Source organism: Danio rerio, chromosome 12 (genome assembly GCF_049306965.1).
Source record: "Danio rerio strain Tuebingen ecotype United States chromosome 12, GRCz12tu, whole genome shotgun sequence".
NCBI classification, from domain to species: Eukaryota; Metazoa; Chordata; class Actinopteri; order Cypriniformes; family Danionidae; genus Danio; species Danio rerio.
In genome coordinates this window covers 28,732,161-28,748,660 of record NC_133187.1, presented here as the reverse complement: position 1 = coordinate 28,748,660, position 16,500 = coordinate 28,732,161, and the positions used below count along the sequence as shown (strand labels likewise).

General features: G+C 35.2%; 1 protein-coding gene across 8 annotated transcripts in view; it reads right to left on the bottom strand.

Moving 5' to 3' along the window:
- Nucleotides 1-16,500, bottom strand: part of znf438 (zinc finger protein 438) — a 118,044-nt gene that overhangs the window by 46,859 nt on the left and 54,685 nt on the right. For 6 of the 8 annotated variants that reach the window (XR_012387704.1, XR_011017341.2, XR_012387705.1 and 3 more), the window contains 1 exon segment: nucleotides 7,312-7,395. The gene's annotated coding sequence lies outside the window, so the exon portion shown is untranslated. 8 annotated transcript variants of the gene reach the window in all.

The following is a 16,500-nucleotide window of genomic DNA, read 5'->3' as shown; positions in this document are numbered from 1 at the left end:
TTTTTTGTTTGTTGTTGTTGTCGCTTTTTTATACTCAAGCTTTGAAGGAACGTGTTTAAGGATTAAATACAAACTTTTTAATCCTGAAGTTTGAAAATTCCACACATAATACTCCATAATGACAATGTGAAAAAAATATTGTTAATTTTTTATAAAAAAAAACAAAACCTGAAAAATCACATGTACACAAGTATTCACAGCTTTTGCCGTGAAGCTCTAAATTGAGCTCAGGTACATTCTGTTTCCACTGATCATTCTTGAAATGTTTCAGCAGCTTAATTGGAGATCACCTGTGGTAAATTCAGTTTATTGGACATGATTTGAAAAAGCATACACCTGTCTATATAAGGTCGCAGGGTTTACGGTGCATGTCAAAGCACGAACCAAGCATGAAGACAAAGCAATTGTCTGTAGACCTATGAGATAGAATTGTCTCGAGGCGCAAGGCTGGGGAAGGTTACAGAAACATTTCTGCTGCTCTGAAAGCTCCAATGAGCACAGTGGACTCCATCATCCGAAAGTGGAAGATGTTTGGAACTACCAGGACTCTATCTAGAGCTGGCTGGCCAACTAAGCTGAGTGATCGGGGGAGAAGGGCCTTAGTTAGGGAGGTGATCAATAAACCCGATGGTCACTCTGTCTGAGCTAAAAAGCATGTCACCAGGCTAATACCATCCCTACAGGCAAGCATGGTGGTGGCAATATCATGCTGTAGGGGTGTTTTTCAGCAGCAGTAACTGGAAGACTAGTCAGGATAGAGAGAAAGATGAGTGCAACAATCTACAGAGACATCCTGAATGAAAACCTACTTCAGAATGCTCTTGAACTCAGACTGGGGCGATGGTTCATCTTCCAGCAGGACAATGACCCAAAGCACACCACCAAAATATCAATGGAGTGGCTTCACAACAACTCTGTGAATGTCTTTGAGTGGCCCAATCAGAGCCCAAATCTAAATTCTATTGAACATTTCTGGAGAGATCGGAAAATAGCTGTACAGCGTTGCTTTCAATGCAACCTGATAGAGCTTCAGAGGTACTGCAAAGAGGAATGAGCAAAAATTCGCCAAAACAGGTGTGCCAAGTTGTGGCATCATATTCAAAAACACTTGAGGCTGTAATCGCTGCCAAAGGTACATCAACAAAGTATTAAGCAAAGGCTGTGAACACATATGTACTGTACATGTGATTTTTCTGATATTTATTTGTAATAATTTGCAACAATTTCAAAAAACCTTTTTTCACATTGTCATTATGGGGTATTATGTGTAGAATTTTGAGGAAATAAATCAATTTAATCCATTTTGTAATAAGGTTGTAACATAAAAAATGTGGAAAAAGTGAAGCACTATGAATACTTTCCAGATGTTGAAAGAAAATGTTGAACATGAAAAATGTTTTTTGGAAAAGTAACTCAAAAATTACTTTTAGCAGTAATACATTACTTTTTGGTGTAATCGATAAAGTAATTGAGTCACATTTTAATTTAAGTAACTAGTCACTGTAACTAGTTACTATTTTTCAGTAACTAGAACAACACTGCTAGCAACAGACTAAAATGTACAAGTAAAATACAGCATGCCAGCCATATAAGGTGCTTTTATGGAGCTTTTTGCAATCTTTGGTGATCAACAACATTCAGTTACCTCATAAAAGAGCTACTCCAGCAATCAGGTGAGTAAATGATGACAGAACTTTCATTTGTTGGTGAACTATGCCTTTAAGCTTCGGCACGCGGTTTCCCTCTGAAATCTCACAGGAATCACGCATATTGTGTTCAACAAAGGCCCCAGTTGTAAATCTAGACTTCAGAGAGTATGTCATGTGATGGAGGAGCTGTCTCTCATTTCGCTGCCATAGAGAGGGTCTCTCTGATATAGCAGCTGTTTCTCTGATGAGTTGGAGAATCTGGGAAACATTGTCTGGCGAGATCAAAGTGAAGCAGGGCTGTAATTATCACAGTAACCAACAGTAAAGCTGTTAAATTAAGCAGGCTCAACCTTCAGTCTGTTAATGAGAAATTTCTCTCCTTCGCTCATTAGAGGAGGTATTTATGAGGCGAGTCAAAACCGCACACTGGGGTCTGGAGAGCTATTTATTGATTGAGGGCATTTATCATACCTAAACATTCCCTAAATAAAGAGTTACGCAGTTACAAGAGAACTAATCAGGTCAGCGCTAAAGTCAGATCAACTTAAAAGTAGGTGTCCTTTAACACAGCAACTTCAGAGAAACGTCCCGAGGTCCAATGTGTCTGAGAAAACAGCGTAACTGTGTAAATACAAGGCTTGATAGTGAAATCTGTTTGACAGCTGTCAGTTATTGATGTGCAGCTTTAAAACGTTTGCAAAAGCTTTGAAGAAAGTGTGAGTTGCTATTTTTATTATTATGATCTTTATTTTACCAGGAAACCCACATTGAGATTAAAAATCTCTTTTACAAGAGCGTCCAGGCCAAGATTAGGCAATACACGTCACATGGGTCTAACAAACAAGAAACAACAGTTAACATGAATCACAATGACAAACTATTCAAAACATCTACAAGCCTGTGTTTCAGTTTCTAAATCATTTATACTCTTTAAAAGCATTTAGTAAAATCAAATCTTTAAACTGCAACTTTGTAGATTAAGATGCTGCGTATTTAAAAGCCATCTCAGTCCACACTTTACGAACAGACAGTAATTTTTGAAAATGTATTCAATATCATGTGCATTCTAAAGGAATATTTTGTTTTGAAAAGTTGACTGAAACAGCTGTCTATTTTATAACGAGGTCGATGGTAGCTGAGGGAGTTCTCAGATCTCCTGAGACGCTCCAAAGGGGATTTTGTCAAGGCCTTGGTCTCTAGTTGACTGTAAACACAGGAAATGTACAGCTGGATTCAGCACATAGTATTGCAGATTATGTACTGTACACTGTATATTGCTGCAGAAGCTACAGAGTTTTAACTGATGGTTTCTGCCCAGCCCCTCCACCACAGTGATTGGACAGCTGGCTATTAAGTGACGGTGATGAGCATTGTGTTTTATCCAACATTCTTTAGCTCTCTGGGCCAAGAAAAAAAAGGTCAGTGTCTTTTTAAAACATAGCACTTCAACTGCAATATAAAGCTAGATTAAAGAGAAGCTTTGGTGGAGGTACAAAATCAACATTTAGCTGAAATTGTAATTTCGTAAATTTTCATTGATTGTGACAGTATGGAGAAGATTTGAGGAGTGATTTTCACTTTTAACTAGCAGCTTTCATGGAGGAGTGGAGTGCATGAGACTGATTCCTGAAAGACCACAGACAAGTCCCCGCACTGGGCCACCCTGATCACCCGCAGGTGACCTACTCATACCTGCATTTCTCCACAGTAGACATCCCATGTTCTCCAGCCTCCAGCGCCTAGACTGCAGCTCTATTTAGGTAGATTGGCCAGAGGAAAAATGGTCGTGCCCAAAAGAGCCTGGTTTCTCTTAAGTTTTTTTTTTTGTCTTCTTTCACTTCGTAAGTTGGTGAAGGTTTTACCTTACCACTTTGATTAGTTTGGGACTTGTGGAGCTGCTTATCAATGGATTGTCTGATGCAGTGATTTAAACTACACAGAACTGAACTAAACTGAACATAAAATCTGGACTTTACTAGAACTTCTATGTTAAGCGACTTTGACACAATCTACACTGTAAAAGTGCTAAAGAAATAAACATGAATTGAATTGTTTTATAGTTTTCTGGGAAGTCTAGTATTCAAATATTGAAATTAAACAATCAAACTTAAAATATCATGGTAATTATTGAATAAAATTTAGTATACAATAATATTAAAATAGTCTTTAATAATATCTTTATCTTTTAATCTTAATAAACAATCTAATCCGGGATTGTGACAGCCGAATACACACATTGACATATCGAAGCTCAAACGATATATTGTTCAGCCCTAGTACTATCCACGACCTAAACTTAACTTTTACAGCAACTTAACTTAAAAAAAAAAATAAAGATTTGCAGTTTATTGGTGGCAGAAATCATAGTTAATAGTGAACATGTGTTGCCCTTACTATTGCTAAAACTTTTAGCTAAAAAAAAAAAAAAAAAAAGTCACTAACTTGCTGCTTATTAATAGTAAGGTAGCAGTTGGTTTTAGGCAATGGATAGAATTAAGGATGTAGAATAAGATCATACTAATAAACAGCCAATGTCTAAATAATAGCCCAGTAATAAGCCAGTAGTTAACAGAGAGAATTGGTACTTAAACTAAAGTGTTACCCTGTGTTTACAATTTTTGATTAATGGTTAGTCATAAAACTGGTACAAAACATGACAAGACCTTAATGCAAAACAGCCCACTGTGAATTCTGTGCTTTGGAGTTCACCCCTTAAGTGAGTCAAAACCTCAGTGATGCACCAGGAATGAGACCGTATGCCAAGTAATGACTAGAACAGCTCCCTATTGAGGCTTTTGTTAGGACTGCTAATTAAACACTATGACTTATCAATAATTGCTTAGCATTATTGCAATAGGCTGCAGTGCACTACTGCGATAATAGCAGCAGTCCTAGCAACTCTGACCTCAAGCATATCAGCTTAAATAAAGATCAAATGTGTCACTGTGGCATGAGAGAATAAGATGCTCTAGGAAACAAGGTCAAGTGATTGTTTCATACAATAGGATATAAACCAAGCAGGCAGCCAAAGAGCAACCACTGCAATTGGCTCACTTTGATGGAGTATAAGTGCACATTTCTTTATTTATCAGACGCTTTTATCTAATTTGACAAATGAGAATAACAACATATGCAATTGAACTAATAGGAGTATCAATTTGTAAGTGATGTGACAAAGTCTCAGTATTTCAAATAATGGACCCTTTTCACAACACTGTTATGATGCGCTTAATGATCATTAGCATTTTTAATAGAGCATACGAACACTTATTTGTATTTACGTTTGTATATTATCATCTTTGCATCAAATTACAAAATACTAGTTACTGCTTATGCGAGGTGTTTCTAATGTTTCTAAATTTGACGTTGTTCTCTCTTCTGGCAGTCAATATCAGTCTTCCACAATTTTTTTTCCTTTTTCTGAAAGTCTTGATAACATCGTCTTAAGAGTTTTTTTTTTTTTTTTTTTTTTTGCTATTTTAGCAAACAGGATTGTAAAAAAAAAATAATTTGTTGTACTCTCTTATTCATTGCATGACGACTTCAACTACTGAGAAACCTGAAAATGTGTGAAAAGGGTCAATATATCTAGCATTTTTTAAATGTGTATAGTAGAAAGTAAAGCACATCCAAGTTTAAAGTGGAAGTGAAGCAGTCAGCGAAGTATACATTATTTTGTAAATTGATTTCCACTTCAATGAGGTCTATAAATTTAATATATATACTCGATTAGCATACCAACACAACCATTTTGAAGAAACGACACCTTAGCTTTAAAAGCTAGGGCATTGTTTCTTCAAAGTGGTTACATCAATTTCCAACAAATATTTTGCAATGGATTTAAGCTGTTCACACAATTGCCCATGACATTTTGGTGAAGTTTGTTTAAAGTGACCATACCTTTAAAGTAGAAGTGAAGCACTCAGTCAAGTTTATTACTTTGTACATTGGCTTCCACATTAATGAAATTATATTACACAAACTCGATTAATGTAACCATTTAAAAGAAAACGACATGTTTTACTATAGCTTTTATACTTAGCGCACCACCATCCTAGAATATCGCTGTGTATGATGTCATATGGTGGGTTCCGTTCCCTCAGCTGAACAGACACAGTGAAAGTACTCGACTGAACACGGAGACTGGAAAGCCTAATTTAACCCAATGCATTAAGTTGTAAGCGTGGGGCTGGTGCAAATACAAGCATCAGATGTGTGTCTAATAAAAAAATATATACAGTTGAAGTCAGAATTATTAGCCCCCCTGTTTATTTTTCCCCAGTTTCTGTTTAACGAAGAGAAGATTTTTGCAACACATTTCTAATAACTGATTTATCTTTGCCATGATGACAGTAAATAATATTTTACTAGATATTTTTTCAAGATACTTCTATACAGCTAAAAGTGACATTTAAAGGCTTAACTAGGTTAATTAGGCAGGTTAGGGTAATTAGGCAAGTAATTGCTTAAACAGCTTTTATTCAAGCCGAAATAAAACAAATAAGACTTTCTCCAGAAAAAAATATACTATTAGACATACTGTGAAAATTTCCTTGCTCTGTTAAACAACATCTGGGAAATATTTGAAACAGAAAAAAAATTTCAAAGGGGGGCTAATAATTCGGACTCCATCTGTATGTATATATATTTATATATTCTATTTTTCTTTTTTCCTTTTTAATTACAGATTGTTTGATGCGCTTTGGTCCACTTTCTGTATTACGCTGCCTGACTGCCTGTCTGAGCTTTAACCATGGTTTCAACAAGGTCCGGTACTGATGTAATAGTAGTGGGTACTTTCACTTTTTACTACTGCAGCCCCTTAGCCTCTTTTCGTGTTCAAACCAAACTAAAATCTGTTTTTTTTCCACATGGCAGGTTTTTACATCCGTCATACATGTTGAGAGGTAGAGTTGATGAACTTGAAAAGTGAATATGTCATGACATAATCCACAAAGTTGTGACTTAGTAAAGCAAGAAGTCATGTATCATTTTAATCATTGCATTAGTGTGATTTTAAATGCCCTTGTCAGGCAACGCTGCACCAGCATGAGAGATTCGACCATAGCGCATCAAACAAAAGGTATTAAAAAAAAAAAAAAAGTAAAAAATAAATAAATAAATGTTTTTGAATATATTAGACACACATCTGATACTAGTATTTGAACCAGCTCCAAACCCACAACTTCAGGCATTGGGTTAAATTAGGTTGTCCAGTCTCTGTGTTCAGTCCTTTACTTCCACTGTATCTGTTCAGCTGAGAAAATGGAACCAACCTTGTGACCTCAGACACAGCGATATTCCAAGATTGTGATCCCCTAGGTCTAAAAGCTAGAGTACAACATGTCGTTTTCTTCTAAATGGGCACAATAATTGAGTTTATGTAATTTAATTTCATTAAAGTGGAAGCCAATGTACAATGTAAACTTCACTGAGTGCTTCACTTCCACTTTAAAGGTATAGTTTCTTTGGTCAAACGTCAATAAAAGTCATCAGCAATTGTGTGACCAACTTAAAATATCCATTTACTGTGGTATTTCCCTTGCCATTCTTCCACTGTGATTGGACTACTAAAATATAATTAGTGTGACTTTTTAAACTACTGAAACATCCTTTCTTTCAACAAGAGTTACGGCCTAAATGTGACTTCTGTAATAAATACCCCAAAAATCTTCAGTGTCCCTGTCCCAAGACGGCTAACAATCCTCTTCTTTCTCTTCTTCTCCTTCCACAGTCCTCTGCTCACCTGAAACAACCACAGAACAAACACTTTTAAAGCACATTTACACCTAGACCCTTTATGTGTTTTGATCGATCGGGTTGCTGTTCAATAGAGTTTGTACAATCCATTTACACTCTGCCACATAAATATGTCTCCACAATCAAATATAAATCTGATCTACAACTCTTATGCTACGTGCAAACATAGTTTACTTCTGTGATGATGCTAATGCTAGGCAGCAAGAATTTCAGCAGCTATACTCCTCAATGAAGAATCTGTGTCTTCTATATTTTATTATACTAAGGGTGTCACGATCCTCCAAATCCTCGATTCGATTACATTTTCGATTCTAAAGGCACAATTCGATTTTCGATTATAATTAATTAATTAATGACCAATTAATTACTTGTAGCCTACCGTTTAAACTACCTGACCTGCATGGTCTTTGTTTTACCTATAAACAAATCATACAGTAAATGAATAAAGGCAAGATACACACATAATTACCACCTGTCAATCACTTTTTCTGCAGGACTCGTGAATAGGCAGTGATCTGTGTCGTTATAATGGCGTCGGTAGAAAAAGAGGCACAACCAACAGGAACCAGCCAACAGTATCTGAGGTGTTCACTAAAATGACTAAGTACAAGTGAGTGAAAGATTGAAGCAGTCCTCTGACTGCCTGGACCTGCTGTCTCGAGCGCATGGCTGTGTGCGTCTGTGTCTGTGTGGTCACGTGATGTGCATTTTCAGAGGTAGAGAGGAAGGAGGGCTGCTCAGAAATGCTACACGCCACTGTGGATGTCAAATCGTTGTCGTTCTAAAATGCCATTTAAAAACAAAGACAGTGTAAACAGGGCCTGAACGTGTACTTTTCACGAGCGGATTTGCAACGGGGGCGGGCGGAGGATCGCGATGCCGGTGTTGTCTATCGGACGAATCGTACGTAATACGTACATAGCAGAGCTTGCAAAACTGTGTTTTTTTTGTCGACAACACGAACGTTGTCAACATAACTCACTGGAAATCCAAAATGCTTCCACACCGACGACTTCATTGAAAGAGGAGAGGGTTTAAGTTCTGTCGATGGGTCTCCTGCTTCTGCAGTTTAACAAGCACTTCAACAAGCCGTTTTTTTCACGCTTGGCAAGCCAAGCTGACGTGACATGGGGGCGTGGCAGCATTGACGATTCTATTTTTTAATTCGATAATCGAAATTGAGCATAAATTTAGATCGATTTCGATTAAAAATCTAAATCTGGACACCCCTATATTATACCCTTGTATTTCTTGTTAGAAGTTATATTTATATGTCGCCTGAACAACCAGATGCATTTGGACTAGGTCTTCTTATGATCCTGCAAGTACACTCCCTCAAAACTCCCTTTAAAAGTAATGGAAAACTGCAGTCCTGGAGGACCACTATTCTTCAAAGTGTAGTCCATAATCAAACACTACAGCCTGTAATTTTCTGGCAATCCTGGAGATATAGGTTATATTTTTCCAGGTATGTTTTATTAGGGTTGGATCTAAACTCAAAGATAGTCGCCCTCCAGAACTGGAATTGCCCATCCCAGCTTTAAACACATAATGAACATTTACGCAACTGAATATGTTTGTCGGCCCCATGTTTGAGTCATTAATACAGTTTTATTCACATTTTTGGGTTAATTTATAGGTGTAACTCACAACCATTTTTTTATTAAAGAAATAAAAGACATTTACCAGACAAGCAGTTGGTTATGTCAATGTGCGTGTAGCATGTTTTGATAGGTGTAGTAGGCATGGGCCGGTGATAAGATTTAGCCGAGGGGTATGTTTAAATTCATACTAGAATTCGAAAAACAGTATGTTTTAAGTACCCGCGTAACCTACTACTTCTGGTGAGATTCTGAAGGGATGCACCATGAGAGAATTCATGAATGGGAGTGAAACGGGTGTCACATGATGATAACAAAATGGCATCAGTACGTCGAAGCTCCATTCATACTAATCACATTTATACTGTTGAGTAGTCAATTCAAATTCAAATGCAGTACCTTCTGAGTAGAGGGCGATTTTGGACACATACAATATATTTAAAGAAATATTTAAAATATTTTGGGACAGTAAACATTAATTTGTTTATTTATTTATTCATTTTCTTTTCGGCTTAGCCCCTTTGACAGTAAACATGTCAGGCTAAATATTTCAAATGAATTATTGCCTTCTGCTATCTTCATTAGTTTTAAAAGCACAGATTTCTTCACAATTTAAAACTGCATCTTTGGATATCTTTTTTCCCGGAGATCCTGTTGGCTTAAAAAACAGGACTCTATTATAAAGCTGCTATGTAAATAGAATGTTGAAACTTAAAAGTGTAAGTAGATGTGGTTTTTATCCCAAATGCTGACTGTTTATAACTAATCTTTCCAGGAGGGGTGTGAAATAATGACCAAAAAAATCTTTGTATTTCTTTGTAAACCTTATTTCTATTTTTTTGTAATAATAATAACGATGATGACTTAATATTTTGTGTTTTTGTACTGGTATATTGGCTGATGGATTAACAAATTGAAAAATAAAACAGAATGAGTCCTGAATCCTTGATTGCATTGATTCATTCAAATCGATTGATTTATTTAGAAACCAAGCAAATGACTTCTTTTTATAAATGGATTGTAAAATAATTGATTCAATAGATTCATTCAAAACATATTCAATCAGTGACAAACTACCGCGTTAATGATCTAAAACACATAAATATGTTTTGAATGTTTTTTTGGTGCTTAAACTATACATAAAATGACTTGCCATAATAGACTGATGGATTAAAAATTTTGAAAACTAAAACAGCAGTGAGAGGCAAGTTCCAGACTTTATGGGTGATTCAATGAATCCTTGATTTCATTGATTCATTCAAAATGGTCAATTCAATTAGAAACCAAGCAAATGACTACTTTTATAAATGGATTGATAAATAATTAATTAATTCAAAACATATTCAATCAGTGACAAACTATCACAGTGATGCTTAAGAACAGAGACGTCCAAAGTAGGGCTCGAGGGCCAAAGTTGGCCCATTGTAACCTTTCATTTGGACCACCATCCCAGCTAACAAACTTTTTTTGGTTGTTTGTTTATTGCTGACCTACAAAAAAGCTCAATGAATTTATTGTTTCAATTAAATGTAAATAAATCAGATTTTTTTAAAAATGTAAATACTGTCACTCGACAACAGAGGACTATGCAGAAGACACCAATAAGCAAATCAAGGCAAAAACTAGTGTAAGTGTTATGAGTGTTATGAGATTTGTTGTTTTACTGTAACAAGTTAATTATAAATTGTAAAAACAATTATGGTGTATTAGTTAATTTAATTGATTATTTATTAGTTAATTGCTTACTAGTTATTTTTAAATATTATTAAATAAATGAAGAAAAATTCCCATGGCAACTATATTTACCTTCAGCCCACAAGCCTTAATCAAGTTTGGTTTTTGGCCCTTCATAAGCAAGCGTTTGTGCACCCCTGCTTCAGAACAACCAAATGTGTTTTAAATGTTTTTATTGTGCCTAAAACATAACTTAAAATCAATTGACAGTACTTCAAAAAAATTGATCAAATGGCAAAAAAATCTTACAAATATAAAAAGTGAAAACCCAAACAGGGATTTTTTGGCCTTTCAGAACTTGAATCATATAGTTATTCTAACTGCACTCAAATGGCCTTCATTACAGTCATAACTTTCAGACTACCATGACAAAACATGTTTCCGTTTAATTTCCTTGAACTATATGTCAACTCACCACAGCCACATCTTTATCTTCAACTCAGACAGCAGAAATTATCAGTTCCAACACCTCATTCATGTCAAAACCGCATTTGCTAATGCAAGCTAGTACACAGACATGCGCTTGCACATCATGGTTCGCAACGCAGGTGCTGAAATGTCCACCAACACACAGGAAACAAGCCTGCACTGTAAACATGCTTCCTCTTTGAATCTTCAGCTGTAAATTATGGATGTTGTGAGTGTAACAGTGTGATAGACGAGGGCCCTGGAGTCCCATCAGGGTAAAACACAAAGCTTACAACCCTCACCTTGAATGTGTGTGTGTGCGCGTGTGTGTGTATGTGTGTGCAGAGGTCAAATGGAGTCAGCATCACACAAGGACACAAGCAGATGCTGAAGCACTCAGTCAATAACGTTTAGCCCCCAGACACAGTTGACCTCACCCGGAGGTCCGTATGAAATCGCACTTTACCGTCTGTATGATTATAATCTGCTCTACAGTCAAGGGAGAAATGATCTCTTTATAAGATGTATTACTGAGGTTTGCTTATTGATTATTCATAATGCTTCACAAAGTGGCTCTCTATGTCTCTGAATAATGTATAAGAGACTCAAATACACGGTATTAAAATAAAATGAATCAACTTCAGGGCTTTTATTTGGAAAGTTTTAAAAAGTGGGACATGCTGTGTTTTTGTAGCGATTAGTATAACGAGCGTAATGAGAGTATGATGTTGGTGTCACGGTGCAAATTCATTAATCATGTTAAATTTGCCTTGCATCGATTGTTCATCTAAGTGATATTAAGAGCATTTAAAAAGAGCTTAAACTGAACTTCTTGTGCCAAATATCTACCGCGTGGTTTTGGCAGCCATAAATAAAAAATAAAAAACAAGAGCTCGGCAAAGGGGTGCCACATACAGTTCATGTACTGTGCTTTTGTAGCAAGTTGTGGTGAAAAATCAAGCAAATTTGTATTTTCTGAAAACGTCACTCATGCTTGTCATGCACAGTTTAACTCGAGTCTACAAGATTTTCTCTTCTGTTTTTATTGTCCATCAGCTTTTTTTTTTTTGGCTTAAAATCAAGATCATGATTTTCTCACGATTGTGTAGATGTAAAATAAAGGTTGACATGAGTAGGCTATTATTATTGTTGTTCTCAAATATATGATAAAACAACAATAATAATATTAGGCCTATGTGTCGTTCTACTGTTGGTTGAAATGCTACATTTTGTATAGATGTGGAATGGTGGACTTGAACAGACTTTAAATATGTCCTGGTTACTATTTAAAGTAAAGTTATGACATTAAAATACAACTACTAAAAATTCTAAAGCTGAATTATTATGTTTGAGACATACTTTATTCTAGACATTTGTCATTGACAATATTATTAGACAATTTTTTTCACTAGGTAAAATGAGACATTTGCCATTATCAGATTCCCTCTTGCATTTTATTCAATGCTATATAGGCTAGAGTATTTATATTGACACTGTTAAAAATTTATTGTCATGCACAACACTTTGTGTTTGCTATGAAAGAAAAAACATATCAAATGCTTGTCGTAATCATAGCTCTAAATGCCATATGATCTTTTAAATTATGTGCGCACTTTTGGTTTAACTTTTACTGCGCCCTTGTCATGGCTGTCGTCACTATGAGAAAAAAACATACATTAAAAAAAATCATACTTCCCACACGGCTTCCAAACAATCGCTCTGTGTAACAAACCTAACGTTATATACAACTTTATTACCTGTTATTCACAGCCTATGCAGGTTCTGTTCACTAAAGTAGACATGTCCTCTCTGTAATAAACAAACAGTGCGTCAGCTCATGTGTGATTTATCGGCTCCGAATACATCATTACATTAGGACAGTAATGACATTTTGGGGTGAATTATAACCTTATAAATACAGCATGTGACACTTTTAACACCATTTGGAGGTGTTATTGTAAATGAGCAACATACACAGTTGAAGTTAAATTAATAATCCCCCTTTGAATTTTATTTCTTTTTAAAATATTTTCCAAATGATGTTTAACAGAGCAAGGAAATTTTCACAGTATGTCTGATAATATTGTTTCTTCTGGAGAAAGTTTTTAATTTTTTAAATACCATTTTAAGGTCAATATTATTAGCCCCTTTAAGCTATATATTTTTTTCTGATAGTTTACTTATCAAACCACTGTTATACAATAACTTGCCTAATCACCCTAACCTACTTAGTTAACCTCATTAACATGGTTAAGCCTTTAAATGTCACTTTTAGCTGTAAAGAAGTATCTTGAAAAATCTAGTAAAATATTTTTTACTGTCATCATTGCAAACATAAAATAAATCAGTTATTAGAAATGAGTTATTAAAACTATTATGTTTAGAAATGGTTTGAAAAAATCTTATATCTGTAAAACAAAAACTGGGGGACAAATTAACAGGGGGGCTAATAATTCTGACTTCAACTGTATAAAACAATGAGAAGACTTGTGCGACCACCTTTATGGTTCTCACTGGACCTTAAAAATATAATTGGCTGAATCATAGAAAAGCTGAATTAAGATCGTGTGTAGGGTCGAATCGAGATAGTAATTTTTTTTTTCAATTAATCGTGCAGCCCTAACAGGTAATAAGGTAAGGTCCACTCAATCCTAGCCAAATTATAGTAGGTCTCCAGCACTGAGGTGTCCCTGCAAACCAACAAGTGTGATTCTCCTCAGCAAAATATATTTAAAAGTCATAAATATACTGTACTGGTCTAAAGACTAACATATTAAAAAAGTCCTTTCTATAAGTCATTCTATTATAAAACTTTCTATTGTATTATTACTACTCGATAAAAGTAATTACAAGTAACTTAATCCTGTTATGAAGCTGAGTTTTTTTGTCACATGTGCTGCGTACAATTTTTGTAAATATTCTGTGATTTTTTTTTCCCCGAAAGTAATGTAGTCATTTAAGCACAGAATAAACTAAACACTAAATCACTAAAATAACCACCATCCACAATTCAAGACAACTTGAGACGCCTTGAAGCAAAGGTGACAAACTCAGTTCCTGGAGAGGCGCAGCTCTGCACAGTTTAGTTCCAACCCTAATTAAACACACCTGATCAAAATAATTGAGTCCTTCAGTCTTGTTTGAAACCTACCGGTAAGTGTGTTGAAGCAGGGTTGCAACTAAACTAAGCAGGGCTGCGGTCCTCCTACACCCCTGCCTTAAAGGGTCATGAAGATTTTGCATTGCACATCAATGTTCGAATCTAACAATTTTAAATAAACGGCAAAAACTGGCTAATTTTGAACCCTTTATACTCATATTTTATTTGGGATGGGGCAAATAACTATCATCACTGCAGTAATTATTTAGTAGACTGCATGGCCTTCTCCTGTGAGAAGATGCTTTGCTTAATTATTCAAAACAGCATGCACCGATTTCTTATGACAGGTGCTTAAAACTGTAACAATGCATACAGCAAGTGTTTATAGATCACTTAACAGCTTGTTTGTGATTTGCAAGAGCCAACACAATTTATTCAAACTGTGATTTTAACTAGTCAAAAAATAAAAACAACTTCTAAAACTTTAACTTTCAATGGAGAGTCCCAAAAAAAAAAAAAAACGCATTGTATGTGCTTGTGCATTAAATTACAGCAGATACAGTATATATATATATATATATATATATATATATATATATATATATATATATATATATACACATATATATATATATATATACACACACACACACACATACATACATATATATATATATATATATATATATATATATATACACACATACATACATACATACATACGTACGTACGTATATATATATATATATATATATATATATATATATATATATATATATATATATATATATATATATATATATATATATATATATATATATATATATACACACACACACACATATGCCTTGATGCTTTCAACCCAATGAGAGTAAAACTGAATGCTTTTAGTATCTTGCATCTTAAAGCTCATCTAGTATCTTGATGGGTAAAAAATCACTACTCCTTTCCAATGTCAACATGCAGTAAGGTGTGCCCATTTTTCAGCATCTCTTCCATTAATATATTTGGTCTAATAATGTTTTGTGTAAAATAATAAGTTCAAAAAAACCTATTTCTTGTTGAATAACATGAGAGTAACTAAACAATAACTTTACTTCATTTTTGAGCCTCCTTTACAAGTATTTACTCTCTCATAAATGGCCAATCATTCTCACGTAGCAAGGCCAAGTCACCTCCAAATGTAAACAATTACTCTTTGATTAAAGCTTTCCCCTCCAAACATTGCATAGTGTTTACCCCGATAGAGCTGTCGATAAAATACCAGCAGACAGCCAAGTGTGTGAGCGCGTGTGTTTGTGTTTGTCCGCTGAAATGGTTTTCAGTGAACACATGATTATCTCAGGCACACACACACACTTTATAAGCACTGTTGTGACCTGGAGTTTGTAATTTCCGAACAATTGTGTTTGACTCCATACTACATCATTGCTCTGCGTGACTCAGGTAGGGTTCAGTCGATTTGAACATGTACAATTTTAAAAATGAGGTGTGGCTCCCAAACCCACCCCTAAACCCAACCATCATTGGGGGATAAGCAAATTGTACTAAATTGTATGAATGAAATCAATTTTATTTAGTGGCTAATGCGAAATAAAGTAATGAATTGCAGTGAGATCGTGCTGGTTACTCGGCTTGACTTGAGTAAAAATGTCTTTATATACAAGGATTGTGTTTCAAATGTGTATAGCACCATGCACTTATACACTTAACCATGTAGTGTATGAGTTTAGTGTCCTCTCAAATAGAACATTTTGACTAAATGGAAAATCAAACTGTGTCCCTGTCAACTGTTGCTAAAAGTAAAAAAAAAAACATTCAATTCTATTCACCTTTATTTTTATAGCAATTTTACAATGTAGATTGTGTCAAAGCAGCTTCACACAGAAGATTATAGTGAATTAAAAGTGTCTGTTCAGTTTTCAGAGTTTAATGTTAGTTCAGTTTAGATCAGTTCAGTTCAGTTCAGTGTGATTTAATATTTACTGCTGAGATTCCAATCACTGAAGAGTAATCTATCGATACGCAGCTCTACAAGTCCCAAACTATGCAAGCCAGTGGCGACAGAGGTGAGGAAAAACTTCACCAATTGGTTAAAGTGAAGGAAAAAAAAAACTTGAGAGAGACCAGGCTCAGTTGGGCACGACCATTTCTCATATGGCCAAATGTCTTGTGCAGAGCTGCAGTCTAGGCGCCGGAGGCTGGAGAACACTGGACCTTAGTGAAGACTTGTTTGAAAAACATGCTA